This window comes from Centropristis striata, chromosome 2 (genome assembly GCF_030273125.1).
Source record: "Centropristis striata isolate RG_2023a ecotype Rhode Island chromosome 2, C.striata_1.0, whole genome shotgun sequence".
In the NCBI taxonomy this organism is placed as follows: Eukaryota; Metazoa; Chordata; class Actinopteri; order Perciformes; family Serranidae; genus Centropristis; species Centropristis striata.
In genome coordinates, this window is record NC_081518.1 from 40,669,579 (window position 1) to 40,686,064 (window position 16,486).

Genomic DNA, 16,486 nt, shown 5'->3' on the forward strand with positions numbered 1-16,486 from the left:
GGGAAAAAGTGCAAATATACAATATGAACAGATGAGTTGTACGTCCACACTTGTAATGGATTATTACAATCCTGAGCTTGGAGTTCCTGGCTGATTAATAATCACTTTTCTAAAGCTTTACCCACATTAGGGGGAATCTTGATGATTGTTTTTATATTCTGAACACACTTAGTCTGAAAGCAAAGCCCTGCATCCTGCACTATGTAACATTATTAACCCTGTGAGACCCACATAGAGCTGATGTCTTCTTTTTTAGGGGTCAACTCATAGAAATGGTTTTCATCATCTGAAAGCTGGGAACCTGAAGATTAATTATGGATTAATGAGCACGGTTTCTTCTTAAATCTTGATATTCATTTGGGCACAGTGACATTGCTGGGTAGCTAGCTGGCCCTGTTGTTTAAGACAATGTCAAGTTATATTTACTTTTTGTAAACATTTGTTATTGACTTTGTTTTTGAATCTTGCTGTGATAACTGAGCTTTTTGGCTAACAGCTGAGCTCACAGTTCTGTGAGCTTAGTGCACTACAAATATCTCCTGTTGCCAAGTCGTATCGAAGGTTCGTCTTATTTCCTGGAGTAGTGAACGAGGTGTTCATTGCCCTAGAATGGTGAGAATGGTTGTTTTTAAAAAATACAAACAGCTGATACCAAGGGAAACAGAGTCATGACTTTTGAAAAAGTTTTGCAAAATGCATGAAAATATATACAATGATGAGTCTGATTTTTTCTTCTTATTTGGCAAGTGGCTATTGTATGAGCAGGTGAATGCCCTGCTTCTAAAAAAAGGCATCTGCTTAGGGCCCAGTCTTATTGTCATGTGAAAGAAGAGTGCATTACTGTGGCATCACTGTTCAATACCTGCAGTTGCTGTTCACTTTGACTACAGATGAAAACTAGCCTTCTGGCTAACTCTGGCTTTTTTAACCATGTATAATCATGTGTTTTTATGAAATTGCACTGTCCCCTTTTAAATAAACTAATAATAATAATAAACCACTCAGCATGCACCGCTGAATTCACAGCCTCACACTTTTAATCTATGATGTGGGAGATGATTTCAATGAGGGAAGGTCAAGGTCAGACCTATATTCATTCATTTGTATAGAAGGAATTTTTAGTCTTTTCATTACAAATAACTTATATTTCATTTTGATACAGATGATGAGCAAGTATTTGTTATTTGCAAAAGGAATTGTTCAGCAGTACTAGCTACTGGCAAAACTGGCAAGCACTGACATATATATATATATGAAATATATCACTCTTGTTATGTCTTGTTATATGTCCACTCTGTTGAGTTGGATTTCTTCTTGGCACACAGGGTTAATGGGAGTTCAACTGTCTATATATAAGATAATGTTAAGATTTATTGTTCAGTGTCAAAAGTCACCCATTGACTACACCCCCACAGCACTAGACATGTATCATGCCCACAGTAATCCTGTTTACAGTCTTTCATTCACTTATGATAAAAGGTGATGGTGAGCACAACAAGTCCTTGAACTGGAGTTACATCGAGGTAACTTTAGTTTTTTTCTCGTTTCATTTCTGAATGCAAATACTAGTACATGCAGTCGTTCAGTCACTGTGATAGAGCAGCTTTCATGGACAGTAAAAGGATTGGAGTGGGGATGACTTTGCTAGAAGTGCGATACAGAAAAGAAAAAAAAGATTACTTTCTCTTTTACTCAATCTTGTCTATATTATCGACAATCAGGGAAACCATCAGAAACTTGGAGGAAAAAACCAACCTGTTTCATGTGTAGTGTTGCTGTTGCCACACTATCCCCAATGCGAGGATGAATATTTGAGAAGCAGCACGTCTGCTGTGGCGTAGCTACTGCAGCTTTGTGTGTAGGCTTCAAAGCCATGCAGTAACACACCACTATAAATCCACCCTTTCTCCTGCACTTCTTGCCCACAAACTCCACCCCAGGCATTCCTGTATCCAATCTAGAAAATTCCACCAGTCAGTCCTGCTTACGACTTTGTTGTGTTATTCATGTGCGCAAACATTTTAATTACAATTCATCCATCAAGCCCTAAACAACAGAAACCATCCTTCCTCACCTTGCCACAGGCCCGTCTCGCAGACAGGGATTAAACCCAGTCCATTTGCGCTACAAACTGCCTCCCTGAATGCCGATCATGTCCCGGGTTTAATCTGTAGCTGAGGAAGCCTGCGGCTCCGACAATCACACGGATGAAGTGTAGAGATACGTATAGAATGGCCTGATGTTCATTCTCTTTTGCTGTACAGTGTGGATTGATAAGTCCCGTTCTGCTCCTGTATGTGGAGTGTTGCTTTTGAAGCTGGGCTGATAAGATGGTGCTAGAACAAGGCAGCGAAGAGAGGATAGGTCCGGAGAGGTATTATGAACGCCAGACTGAATCAAATAGGTTGCAGGGAGAAAGATCAGCAGGAAGAACAAAGACTGTAGGGGGGGAAAAAACTGATAGAAAAGAGCATGTCGGCCTGGAGGAGAACTCTGCAGAGACACACAATAAGGAATATGAACAAGAGGTATTAAATGTCATAATCTAATTCTTTAGGGCATACTAATATTCTTCAATACAAGGCAGGCCAACTCTGTTACTAACTAGAATTTTGATTTCTTTTCACTTAAGGGTTTTGACATTTACTATCTGTGTAAAGACTTTCTCATTTTGTCTCTCGCTGTGCTGACTTATTGTTAAAAAGAGTGTTTTGTATTTCCCAATTTATACAAGAAAAAATGTCCTGCCTGATTTCATTGACATTTCATGCAGCAGTCGGATAACAGCACCAGTTGCTATAATTCAGTGAGAAACCAACCGACTATAAATGTTAAGGGTGCATTGTACTCATGAGTCTGACAAAAAGAAAGATTTACAGCATGATTATAAACAGAGTCATCATGTTCCAAATGTGTTCATTTGAATTCATTCTCAAATGATTTATTTACTCTCCTGGTACTGAACAATGTTATGCTGTATAATAGTGGATGTTACATGTTATTCTTTAACCCATTGAAGCCTGGAAAGTGGATACGTCGTTTTGTAGTATTTGTATCAGCTCTCAAATACTTTTTGAATTTCATTTCTATCTGCTACAGAGGCTGAAAAATCTATTATTTAGTAGAAGCCTTGACACTTCTGTTGAATTTCCAGAAAAACTTCAGGTTTTAGGGGCTTATTTTAAAATCGCCCAGAGGTTTTACAGGCGTTTTAGGCGTCAATGGGTTAAGGTAACTCCTTCAATAAATTGTACATCTTTTGGACTATTTTAACCATCTGAACATTACTTTTAGCTCACTTTTTCTACCATTTATAGACCTATATCATTGTCGCTAACTACTTCTACCCTGTATCATTACTTGAGCTAACACTTTTTCCATGACTATGCCAATTTGGCTCATTTATCCATTTCTGTTTACTATTCCAGCTGTACATCCACTACTTAACCTATTAATTTCAGTGATTCATTCATTACTTTAAGCTAATTATTTCAACATCCCTGCTCTTGTGCTACATTTTCACTCACTTTAGTCGCAACATGTGGTATTCAGGTGGTGTCGCAGACTTGATACGTGGGTACATTTTTCAATTGAATTTCTATTGGATTAAATTAGTTTAGCTACTCCACAATCTTTGCACATACCCCCTGGGGATTGCAGAAGTGCCCCCTGGGAAAAAGTATCGACATTTAAGAACGGTCTGAATCATGAGGGTGAAGAGCACATTAAGCATTTATCAAAATATGATCTGTGCATGTTGGAATACAAGCTGTTTACATCTTTAATTGAGATCAAACAGAGAGCAATTAAAATCTTGTCATAGCTGATAGAATATCAGCACATCAGCATTATCTGACTTGTAGCAGATGTAGTGTGATATTTCATCCTCTCAAACCAGATGAATACATGCGGCTCCATTGTGCTGGCAGCAATTTCTTTTATGAATTCATCTTCTAAACCAGAATGCAGTGTGAGAAAAACCTCGCTCCCCTTAGGTAGGCTGCATATTTTGTTGAGATTACTTTTATCACAATAACACTTTGTTGAAACTGGATTCGTAGGCAGCATGACAGCTGTTGTCAGGCCGGCCTCTGATGCTAGCAGGCACTGCTCTGTGTGCAGCCCATTGACAAAAGCCCATCACATTTAGTTTGATGTTTTCAGCCGCATGCGGTCCGAATAAATGCGAGTGAATGCTTTGACTTCGACTTCATTTCTGAAAAGATTGAAGGCTCGGTGGTTTGCTGTCACAGTGATGAGCCTCTATCTTTTCACAGTCATTTGAAATGTAATTTAGGGACCGCACGTCCTGTTAATGAGGTTATTGAAGAACTGACAACTTCTTACTAAAGTTAATGCAATATGTGAGGGCTGACTGACTGGCTGGGCTCAGGTTTCTCAGTAGACAGAATGCGTAGGTGGGAAAGAGATGACGAATCCAGCTCACCCACTGAGGCATCAGGGTGAAAGCTACCATAACGGGCCCAAAGAATGGTCTCATGAGCGCACAATTAGCAGCGGGCCACACAACATGCAAGCAAACCCAGAAGCTACAAAACATTTTCGGCTCATGCAATCTGCAAACCTTTTTACATGAAAGTGAGTGGGCGCCAGCGCGGTATCCAGTTCTCATTATACATCCATGGGCTACAGGTGACTTATCTCCATGGCGACATTACAGTTTACTTTCTGTTTACATATCCCCCAAAGCATGATGGGAACCCAGGTGAGTAAACCTCTGAGCGAGGCACTAAAATATCCACAGCTGCAAAGCGGAGTGCCTTGACAGCTTTGTCACAGGTGACAATTCAAGATAATAACAATAAGGCTCGTGGGTGCGCTGGACTGCTTTTGAATATGTATTTGTCTTGTTTTTACAAGGTGCAACAGAATGCATGATGAAGTCTGTCATTGCCCACCACAGTGACCGCAGGTCCTGTCGCTGCTCCGGCGGCTCATCCTCAAAGTGGAGAGAAAGCGGGCGGCCATTTGTTTGAGCAGACTGCTCCACAGTCATGTAATTGTGATTTCCATAGAATTATGAAGCACTGGTCGCACACCGCCAAAAACACTGCATTTTATTTAGGGCCATTATAAAACACCCAGAGAGGCTGAAATGTGAGGACAGAAAAGAGTACCAGAGAGGTGCCGGTGCGCAAGAAAAACTCCTCATACAGCCTGTCCTCCTGTCAAAATATCAGTATGGTTAGTGTGTGCAGGCAGTGAAAAAATTGCTATACATATATATATATATATATATATATATATATATATATATATATATATATATATACAGTACAGGCCAAAAGTTTGGACACACCTTCTCATTCAATGCGTTTCCATTATTTTCATGACTATTTACATTGTAGATTGATCACAACTATTAATGAACACATGTGGAATTATGTACTTAACAAAAAAGTGTGAAATAACTGAAAACATGTCTTATATTCTAGTAAGCAAAGGGTGGCTACTTTGAGGAATCTAAAATACAAGACATGTTTTCAGTTATTTCACACTTTTTTTGTTAAGTACATAATTCCATATGTGTTTATTCATAGTTTTGATGCCTTCAGTGAGAATCTACAATGTAAATAGTCATGAAAATGAAGAAAAAGGCATTGAATGAGATGGGTGTGTCCAAACTTTTGGCCTGTACTGTACATATATATATATATATATATATATATATATATATATATATATATATATAGCGACCACCATCTTGCTGAGGTAATTATGATTGACAGCCAAGCGAAGTTTAAAAGGGCAGATATCCCGGCTGTTTTTTTTGTTCATTTAACAGCTGTCTGATGTTGAGTGATACATTTGGATCATCAACCACATACCAAAAATAATTTCTTGCGTGTGCTGTGCATTTAGCTCAAAAAGTCTTGATAAGGAATTGAGCTGATGTGATGGAAGTGATTTACTTTGCAGGTATGCTCATCATGTCAAACACAGCTGTTGCAGGTGGTGCAGGTGTTTTTCTTTCCTGTCTTTTGAATTCAGCAATTCTGATAAATTGCCAGGACGAGTTTTCAAGCAGTACCACCTGAAAGCTGATGTGGAGCATATTTTTTATTTTCCTGGAAGACTTAAATGCAGTAAATCAACAGACTTTCAGTTTCAGAGCCTGTATCCTGCCCTCAGCAAAAAAGAAATTAGATGTGGTTGTTTATTCATGTAGCTGGTGCTAAGCTGAACGCCTTGCAGGGTCAAACGGCCACACAAATTGCAGACTTAATACTTTATACTCGTTATCCTCCGCCGCTTCTCTCACCTCTCTGTCTTTTTTTTTCTTTCTCATCACTTTACACCATTACTCCCTGGCTCCCAGTCTTTCTTCTTCCTTCTTTTAATATCTATTTTTACTTCTGTATCTCGTTCACTCGTACCTTTTTTGTCTCGGCTAGACGCTTAGTGTGTGTCTGCATAGAGGCTTGAGATGGGCAGAGGAAAAATGTTAGCGAGGAGAGGAAAGGAAAAGCAAAGGGGGGAAAGGGGAAACAGGAGGAGGTATATTCCCTTTTTAAGTTTACAGTTTTGTGTTTTAAGCAAGAAATATTGCTTGTGTGTGTGTGTGTGTGTGTGTGTGTGTGTGTGTCTGTGCGTGTGTGTATAGAAGCTGTCTTGTTGCCTCTGCATCATTGACGTCCAGTGTTTGGTCTGCGGGCAGGAAAGGCACATGGGCATGCTGGGCTTTCACATGCAGTTAAAGCTTGATTTGTTCGCTCTCTTTTCTTCCGCTGTGTATGCATGTCGTTTACTTCCCATTTTATGTGTTTAAAAAACATGTATGTGTTGTCAGTGTGCATGCATCCATCTCTGCATATCGCTCTCTTGCTTCATTTGTATATGATAAAGGTTTGAGTCGGTTACGGTTGTATATATAAGTAGGCATGTGTGTTTGTGTGCATGTGTATTATTCATAGTTCCATTCCAGCCAAATGTTAAGCTACTGCTTAAAGTCCTAGCATCAATTCATTCCACAGCTGGAGACAATGAGACGCTCCACAATATTAAACCCATGAATAGCCTGCAATATTGTACTATTTGGTTCCACATATAAGCTTAGATAAGGTTATCTGAGGGTAACCTGACATCATTCAGCATAGAGAAATGTGTTTCAGAGGAGCCGGCGAGGTTGCAGTCGCTCATATAGCCAATAAATACCTGTTTAAATAGTTAATGCATGGCATTTGAGTCATTTTCACCCAAAAATATCTAAAATACTCATGTTTTAACCGATCCAATCTATCCATTTGTGACTGTTTTATGTTATATTTAAATTTGATTGACTTTTTTAGCATCTTTTTTAATAACAAACAAGTAGAAAAACAAAAATGACAACAAAAAGACAGGAAACATAACAGACATTGATATATATATTGAACTTAAACTGGTTACAATAATGCAGTGAGCATTATGTATATATGACAACCACACTTGTATATAATATGTGCTCAAACAGTCAACAAAATGACAAGGTCAAGTTGCTCTGTTTGTCATATACTATGCTTGTGACTTATTCCGAGTGTTTTTCCCTTGAATACAAATCGCCACCTTTATTTCCTTCCATAAATATGTGATCACAGTGTTATTTATTTAAGTTTTTTGCATTTATAACTATTGTATTGTATCCTATTCCATTTAGGCATAAACCCTGCCAAACATGCCTCCAGTGTGTTGGAGCTGCCCTGGAAACGCTTTTTATTCCTGCCTGTGCCTGAGAAATGTATGCAGAATGTGCACAACACAGCACCAGTTTATCGCTGCCAGTCTAAATTTAAAAATGATTATACAGCACATTTCCCTATATTGTACATAGGTTATACTCCATGCATTAAATTTGCATCATATGTACATCTCAGCGGGAAGGGAATGTGGTTTTGCCTCAAACATCTAGCATTTGGGGGGTGGGAAGTTGTGATTTAGTAGGTGAGTTGGGCATTGATGCAACTTTAATGCGTTGTGAAGCTTAATGTACAGGAACCTCTTACTACCTTAATGAACCGCAAGCCTGTTAAATAGAATATGAAGCTATAAAATCTGGCTACACAGCTTAAATATGTATGTAAGCCACATGGCAAATGGGGAAGAATATGTAAAAAGTGTACTGCCAGGGTGCTGCAGGATCCTCCATGCTCTAATAATAGTTACAAATGGATCATTTTTTAAGCTTGACGCTGTGGATAAGGCCAGATTTACTTCATATTCAGCAGCTACCAAAGAGCAGTGGTCGACTGTGTTGGGTTTTTCTGCATGAGAGACAACGCGCTCCCAGGGCTGTGAGGGTGAGTCAGATCAAATGCACCCTGGGGAGCGTGGCGTGACATCCCACTGACAAACACACAATAATACACAGCGGGCGTAGCAACTGGGGGATCTAAGAAGTCATGAATGAGAGGAAATTAGTCTGTTATGTTACTGATGTCACACACTTGCTTTTAATGGCATACGCCTAATCCCCTCAGCTATGCAGGCACATACTTTTTCTTCTATTTTTTTCTTGAATCCAGCAGCCCACACACACCCACATACAGCACTGAAGCTCATACAAGAATAGCACTTGTGTGCATTTAAAATGAAGCACATACCACTCAACTCATTGTAAAACTTTTGTAGGAACCTTTGGCTCCTGTCAGATTCCGCTTTTGTTCACACACACATTTGCACTATGTTAGAACAAGGTTAATGGAAAAGTTGTGTTGTGTTGTCGTCCACGCTGCGGGAGCCATCAGTCATCCATCACAGATAAGGCGTGGGTCAGGAGAGGCCCCTGATTTGATAGTGCAGCATGGGGAACAAACATACCTCCCTACAGGGAATGAGTGAGGTTACAAATGCCAGGGAGAGAGTAGGGCTGTAATATAGTGTACAACGCTAAGGAGATGTGAACCCATTTCATTCTGTATATTTATGTTTGTTCAAAACATTGCATTCTTCGGCTCCTCACTGGTTTGAAGTGGGTGGGACTCAGTTAGAAAAAGGTGATGTATGTATGTATCTATGCACCAAACTTGGTTTAAAAACTTTTGAATCTGATGACAGGTGGTGGGTTGTTTGTTGTGGGGAGTTTTTTTCAGTATTGTTTTGTTTTATACTTTGATTTTTTGCACATTGAACCATGAATAGTGTATGTTATAGAGAAATAATTTTGGGGGTTTTAATTAAGAATTAGACAAACTTATTTGTTTTTAAGTCAACCCTTTGTTGTCTAGTGGTAAAAACAAATGCAGGATTAAATTTAAAAATGAACAAAATTCCCTTTTGATTTTCGTCATTTTATAGTAAATTGGTGGTTGAATATTTAAGTGATATTCTCTCCTATTTCTGAAAAAGAATCTACCTTCATAGAAATTACCTATTGTAAACTCTACTCCATTTGAAAGATCTAATCTAATTTTGAGTGAAAATTTGGTAGCACAGAATAGGCCTTTGTGGTTGTCGTCATCTTGTTTTGTTTCTTGTTTTTTTTGCCAGAAGTGACCATATTTGGATGCTTAATGTTAACTGGTATATCAAGCAGGAGGCTTAATTTGGCTGAGGAAAAAAAAACTGGCATGAATCACATATACTTATTTCGTTTTTTTCCTAATGATCATTAACTCATTAGGATGTTTTCTGTGGTAATAAATAGAGAAGTAAGGTCATTTTCTCATAGACTTGTATACGGTCTGACTTTTTTTTGCAACCACTGGAGTTGCCCCCTGAGAATGCAGGTTTACAACACTTCTGCATTGGTTTTACTTTTCAGACATGTGTTGCTGTTGTGTTATACATGCAAAGTACATAGTGCAAAATAACGCAATTAAATTATAGATCAAATTTCAACAAATGTTTGAGCTGACACAAAGATCATTAAAGTCCATCTCCATAAATTAGAATGTCATAGAAAAGTTTATTTATGTCAGTAATTAAATTCAAAAAGTGGAAGTAACACATTATATAGATCCATTACACACAGAATGAAACATTTCTTGTCTTAATTTATTTAATTTCTTCTAATTATAATGAGTATGTCTTACATTCAATGAAGACCTAAACACAACAGACCAATTTTAAAAAAGTATGTTTAATATGGAAATGTTGGCCTATGTCCATCTATATCCACTCAATACTTGGTTGGGGCTATTTGACTTGAACTACTGGAAATTTATTTTTCCATGATATTCTATTTATTTGAGATGCACTTGTAAATTAATTTACATAAAGTAATAAAGTAAAAATAATAAAAATCCAGAAGTGGCAGTCTTTAGGACTGTTTGCTCACTACACAGTCCTTCTAATTACCTTGATTAACCAAAAAATACAAAGCAACTGATTCTTATTTCAGCCCAGGATTGTCCCATAGACAATATTATCAGACACCCTGTATGGAACAGCAAATATAGCTCTCATAAACTGGCTATAGGCTGAATGATGACCTAACTATTGTTTGGTAGTAGTGTTAATGTTTTAAAAATTGCAGATATGACACACTGTGACTCAGTACTTAAGCAATATTTTATAACCAATTGTGTAAATTTGTTACCTGGATTATTATTGTTTGATTATCAGCTGGGTGGAGAAACGAGCTGGCTTTCCACGTTTAGATTGAAAAGTAAATGGATGGACAGCGTCATCATTTTTCTTTGCCAGATAGAAGTTTCTATTCCATTCCATGTTCTTCCTCTTATCTGGGGCCGGGTTGCGGGGGCAGCAGACTAAGCAAGGTATTACAGACGTCCTTCTCCCCGGCAACGTTTTCTAGCTCTCCCTGGGAGCCAGATAGACGTGTTACTCTTGAAGCTGTGTGGAGAGATGACATAGTGTCGACACCTGTTAACATGTGTGATAAGTGAAAAGTGGATAAGACTCTAGATTCAAAGAGAAGAACACAGATCAGAGGTCAGCTGAAGGACGCCAATGAATAATCTACAGACTGTCCGTTTCTGAGGAGCAGGGGGACGCCCTGAGCAGCAGTGAACAGATGGACATTAGGATCCTTCTGACCAAAAGGCACACACACACACACACACACACACACACACACACACACACACAACACTGTATCACATGTTCATTTCCAAACCTTCATGCATATTTTCCACAAACAAAATCACATCTAATTTTCCTTCTGTATCTTTTGCTTAACTCACAGACATGTGTACACACACACACACACACACACACACACACTGTATCACATGTGCATTTCCAAACCTTCATGCATATTTTCCACAAACAAAATCACATCTAATCACGCCAACGTGCACTAATTTTCCTTCTGTATCTTTTGCTTAACTCACAGACATGTGTACACACACACACACACACACACACACACACACACACACACACAGACAGATTGAGAGTGCTAAACCCTGCTGTTTGCCAAATGGCCTGGTGGCGTACAGAAAATGTCGAGCCCAGCGGTCTGTGACAGTAAAAGCCCTAAAGAGATGACTACTGACCTTAACCTGCAGGGAAATGGACATCACTCAGACACACTCACACACTTTGCATGCATTAACTCTTGACACTCATACTAACACATGCACACACTGTCTTTATGCACTCTCAGAAGTTGTGTGTATGTGTGTGTCTCTGTGTCATTCTCAGACACACCTCCGCTCCTTTCTCTGTGTTACAAGCTGTTCTTTGTGCCAGGGGCCCCATTTAGCGGTGTCTGATAGGTTTGGCCCCTCCTGTTTCTTTGTCTCACTGTCAGTGTTATTGGCCAGCTTTGGCATCCAGCGTCTTCCTATTTACAGCTGACGTATTACACAGAAACAAAAGGGAAGCAAGCTGCCAGGATACACAACCTCAGGGAGGAAGACAGAACACACCAAAGCAGAAATCAAATATTTGAACATGCTGCGCTCAATTCATCCAAAGCCTCGCTTGAACAAAAAGCTGTCACAACCCTCGTACATTAAGGTACATCAACCCCTCCTGCCTCTGGATTGGGACCATTAGATGAGTATGGGATTTGTGTTTGGAGCCAGGTGTGCTGAGGGGACGTATCTTGGCTTCTATTAGCTGCTTGTTGATGGTTACCGCTGACAGTGTACAAGCCCAAGCTTCACAATGGGGGGTGGTGGGGAGGGGGGATTTGTTCTCAGTGGTTACACCTGCACTCTCTAGTTCTGCTTTCACCCCAAGAAGTGTTGCAGCAGAAAAAAGATAGGGACACTTGTTTTGTGAGATAGAAGAAATGGTGCTGTCTTTTTTTTTTAGCCCCAGTCTTTCTTGTAGCTTAAACTAGACAGTGGCTTAATTTTGAAAGTAAAAGGTGCAAAGCTGCAAGTATAAGTTGTGCTTTTTGTAGTTGACATTGGTGGGTGGTAGGATGTGACTATGGGTCAGTCATCAGGAGAGGAAAATCAACTTACTGCTCTTCTCCTGCCATCTATACCAATGTTAACCAGCTGGACAACATTCAGTTATTCATTCATTTAGTATCCTGAACTGTTTATTCAAACTAGGGTCATGGGGGGCTTGAACCAATCCCAGCTAACATTGGGCGAGAGGCGGGGCACACCCTGGACAGGTCTCCTGACATAGAGACGGACAACCATTGACAATCTGTGTATCATTTGTTCTTTCCATTTTCAATTGGCAATCAAAAACAAATAATGAAAAATTGACTGGTTATTTTTTGTTATTTGTTTTTTATTATAGCACAAAAAACGAAAAAAATCAGTCATTGAAACTGCTCCAAGCGAGCTGATATGAAGTATAAACACTTTACTGTCATTCTTTTTCACTTTTTTTCAGTATAAAACTCTTACCCGCAGAGAGGAGAAGAAGTGTTAACTTGACCACGTGAAATAATTAAATTGCGTCAAAGTGCTTTTTTTTTTTTTTTTTTTTGCATTTTTTTTTCTTTACCATAAATATCACAATACGGGTCACTACATTATATAGGGACGGCTGGTTTGACTATGGCTCACTTGACCACAGTCAAACTGCCGGGTCACGTAAACCCGACCAATTAAATATTAAAATCAAATTCATACCTTGTGCCCGATTTTCAATTTCATATTTTTTATCTGAGCCTAATTTTGATATATGAAAGAACAAGCATTTTTTTCGTTTTTTCTGCAATAATAAAAAACAAATGGCAAAATAACCAGTCAATTTTTCATTATTTGATTTTGATTGCCCATTGAAAATGGAAAGAACGAATGATTCACGGATTATTGACACTCTCATTCACTCCTACGGGCAATTTAGAGTCACCAATTTAACCAAAGCTGCATGTTTTTGGACAGTGCATGGAAGCTGGAGGATCCGGAGAGAACCCACACTGACACGGGGAGAACATGCAAACTTCACACAGAAGAGCTGCAGGTTGAATTCTAAACCTGCATCCCTCTTGCTTCTGTGGAAAATCAGAGTAAACGCAGAGGATAAGGTGGAGGATTCGGGCATGACCAGCCACATGGACAAGCAAGACCATCTCTGCTTGTGTCTCTACATTAACCAGACAGATGGCATCGAGCAGGTGTTAAATACTGGATGAGTGGCGTCCTGCTGGCCTGTATGGAGCTGTTTGATGGTGGACTGTTGGACCTCCATGCCTGCATCAGTTTCTAACTGGATGTCAGGAACTCTAGCGTCCTTTGTTCTGCTGAGGCTTGGCTGGATCCTGGAGTGGTGGTGTCAATCATCATTCCTGCTTCAGTTTCCTTGTCATGTATATAAATTCCTATGCTAGACTGGCCTGGGTATACCCATACTGCCTTGCGCGCTCGAATTTAATTTCGAACCTTCATCCAGTCTGGAAACCAGGAAGCTTTCTTAGCCCTGTTTTAGGGATCCAATCACAGAGCGGGGAGGGACGGCAAGACGATGACGCGTACTACTCGGCACTTGGAAGCTTGTAGTTTTCTTACGGATCCAACATGGCTGCTGCAGACGCGAAACTCTCTTTAGCTGTAGATGGTGTTTTAAATATCTTAGAGCGAAAGTTGAAAGGCGAAAGGTCTCTTGGCGGCTCCGCTGTCCCCCGGCTCGTAGCGAGATCACTGGTAGCGCCGGCGGTCTCGCCGGTGATCTGGCTACGAGCCGGGGGACAGCGGAGCCGCCGAGAGACCCGCAGCAGCTTGTTTATTGCCCATAAAATCAGTGGATGTGTGTGGCTGAATGACATGAGGGGGAATAAAGCGTGAAAATAAATAATCTTGCAGAAAGCGAGAACTGGAGAAGCAAAGCAGCAAACAACACTCTCTCACAGACACACACACAACAAACATCCATTTCTGTAGCTCTACTACGTCATCTGGTATAACTGATCTGATTGGCTAAGAGCTACCTACAGACGCTTTGATAGACATTCTAAGCGCCCAATAAACGGCTCTGGAGGATCGTAAACCACACCTCCTCTACGGTGTCCAGACCAAATCTCAAATGAGATTTGGTCTGGTGTTAGCCAGGCTAATTCTAGGTCAGAATAACATATGTGTCTTCATTATCTCCCCTAAAGGTATAACCCTGGATGGGACCATGTGTTCAGTCATGTGTGTGTATACACTGTAAAAAAAAAAGATAAACAATTGCTACTCAATAAAATTGAGGCAACAGATTCCACGCAATATTATTAATTAAATCTAACTATGTTACAAGTTGAGTTAATAACAACTTAACAGGAAGTGCCTGTCAATTAAAAACAGACTAATTCTATTGTGTTGGATTCATTCAAAATTCTCTTGATTTAGAATTACATACACATAAATATTATATTTAATGTGATCAAAATAAGTAGATTGTATCCCAAACATTTTTATATTAAAGTTACTTAAACAACTGCCTCAAAATCAAGGACGTATTTATATTTAATACATTTTATCAAAAATATTAAGTTAAATGAAATGACTACAGAATAATTTATTACAGTGTAATTGAGAACTAACTTAAACTAACACCAGTTACAAAACAGATGGAACACTGTGTACAACACAAATTAAAACAGATTGCATTAAATTCAGAGTCGGTGTATATTTAACTGAATGTAGGTTGCAAAAGATTTACAAATCATCACGATTCCTGCTGCTAGAATACTATTCAGGAAATGTAGATATAAGATAATGAGTGAGTCATTCGAAGGAGTAAAGAGAGGTCCCAAAGCATCTGTTACTGCATCTAAATAAACAAGTAACAAGTGCAAAACTATTTAAAATGCTTGTAAAACACAAGCAAATGTTGGTTAAACAGCTCTATTTTAAGCAGGAAATGTTTCTGCTGAAGAAAAGACAATCTTTGATGCTCCTCACGGGATATCTATCTCCACACAAGATTCTTTATTAACTAAATCTAACCGCAGCTTTAAACAACACGATGACTTGAACTTACCTGTTACTACCATCACAAGTGTCAAACATCTTAATACGCTGAATATAACGCATAATCCTTTTGTGATGGAGGAATGGATCCTGAAATCCAATGAGGACGTGAGCAGTCTCACAGCAAAATCAGAGCACAGTCAGGAATGTAAAGTTCTGACAAATCATATTGTCTTTTGTTCTTATCGGTGGGGTGGGGGGTTCATGTGAGTTAACTTCAAAAGCATCTCCCATGAGGGCACATGATGTCGACGTGCAGGAAATGCAACATCAGTTCTTCAATAACCTCACCAAGTCTTTCAGAGGTTGTGCCAGTATCACAAAATGTTAACAAACTGACTGAGGGAATGAAATGAAAAGTTTTTATTCCCATTTTAATTCTGTGTACAGAAAGATGCTGACCTCAGATTGAACCTCATATAGGTCTCGCTGTTGACAAATGGCCAACATGTCCCTCGTGTAATAACAGCTGTGCACCCTTTTTGGTTTTTACCCATTAGAAATACATTTGACTACACCTTGGATTTCATTGTATGTCTAAAGGGAAGTATAAGGACCGCTTTATAACTGCTCCCCTGACAGCGCAGGCTGTTTATTTGTCGAACAGTTTTAGAGCATTTGTAAATGAGGGAGAGTATAGAGAACACATTTGAACCGTAATGCCCATCTGTTCTCAAAAGTTTATAATTATGTGTGTGTGGGTGTTGAGTGTTTTCCTGTGTGTACATCTGAGTGTATGTGAGTGAGCCTGGCACAGAGGCTGAGGACATATTTCTGTTCCAGGGTCATTTTCAGGCTGCATGTGTCCATTAAAAGTTCTCTACTCACATTTTGGCGGACTAGAGTAAACAAAAAGTTTTGCCATTTGCCAGCTTGTGTTTTTGGATTTGAGATGGCCTGTAAGGTGATGGGGAGTTAGAGGTGCTCTATACGACACTGAGCCGCTCACTGCTCTCACCTCTGATGTCACAAGTAGACGTGACTGTGGCTGAGCCCAAATGGGGGATGGTGCTAACAGCGATAACAGTGCTTACAGTAGTTGTGTTTTCATTAACAGATTTCTGTGTGCATTTAGAAGATTTGCATGAGAAAAGCTTGATGGAAACACCAAAATTTGATAAAACTTTCGAAAAATGTGCATAAAAGCTTTTCCG

General features: G+C 39.4%; 1 protein-coding gene across 4 annotated transcripts in view; it reads left to right on the forward strand.

The window, feature by feature from the left end:
- Nucleotides 1-16,486, forward strand: part of phkb (phosphorylase kinase, beta) — a 133,786-nt gene that overhangs the window by 60,761 nt on the left and 56,539 nt on the right. The gene's annotated exons all lie outside the window — the stretch shown is intronic.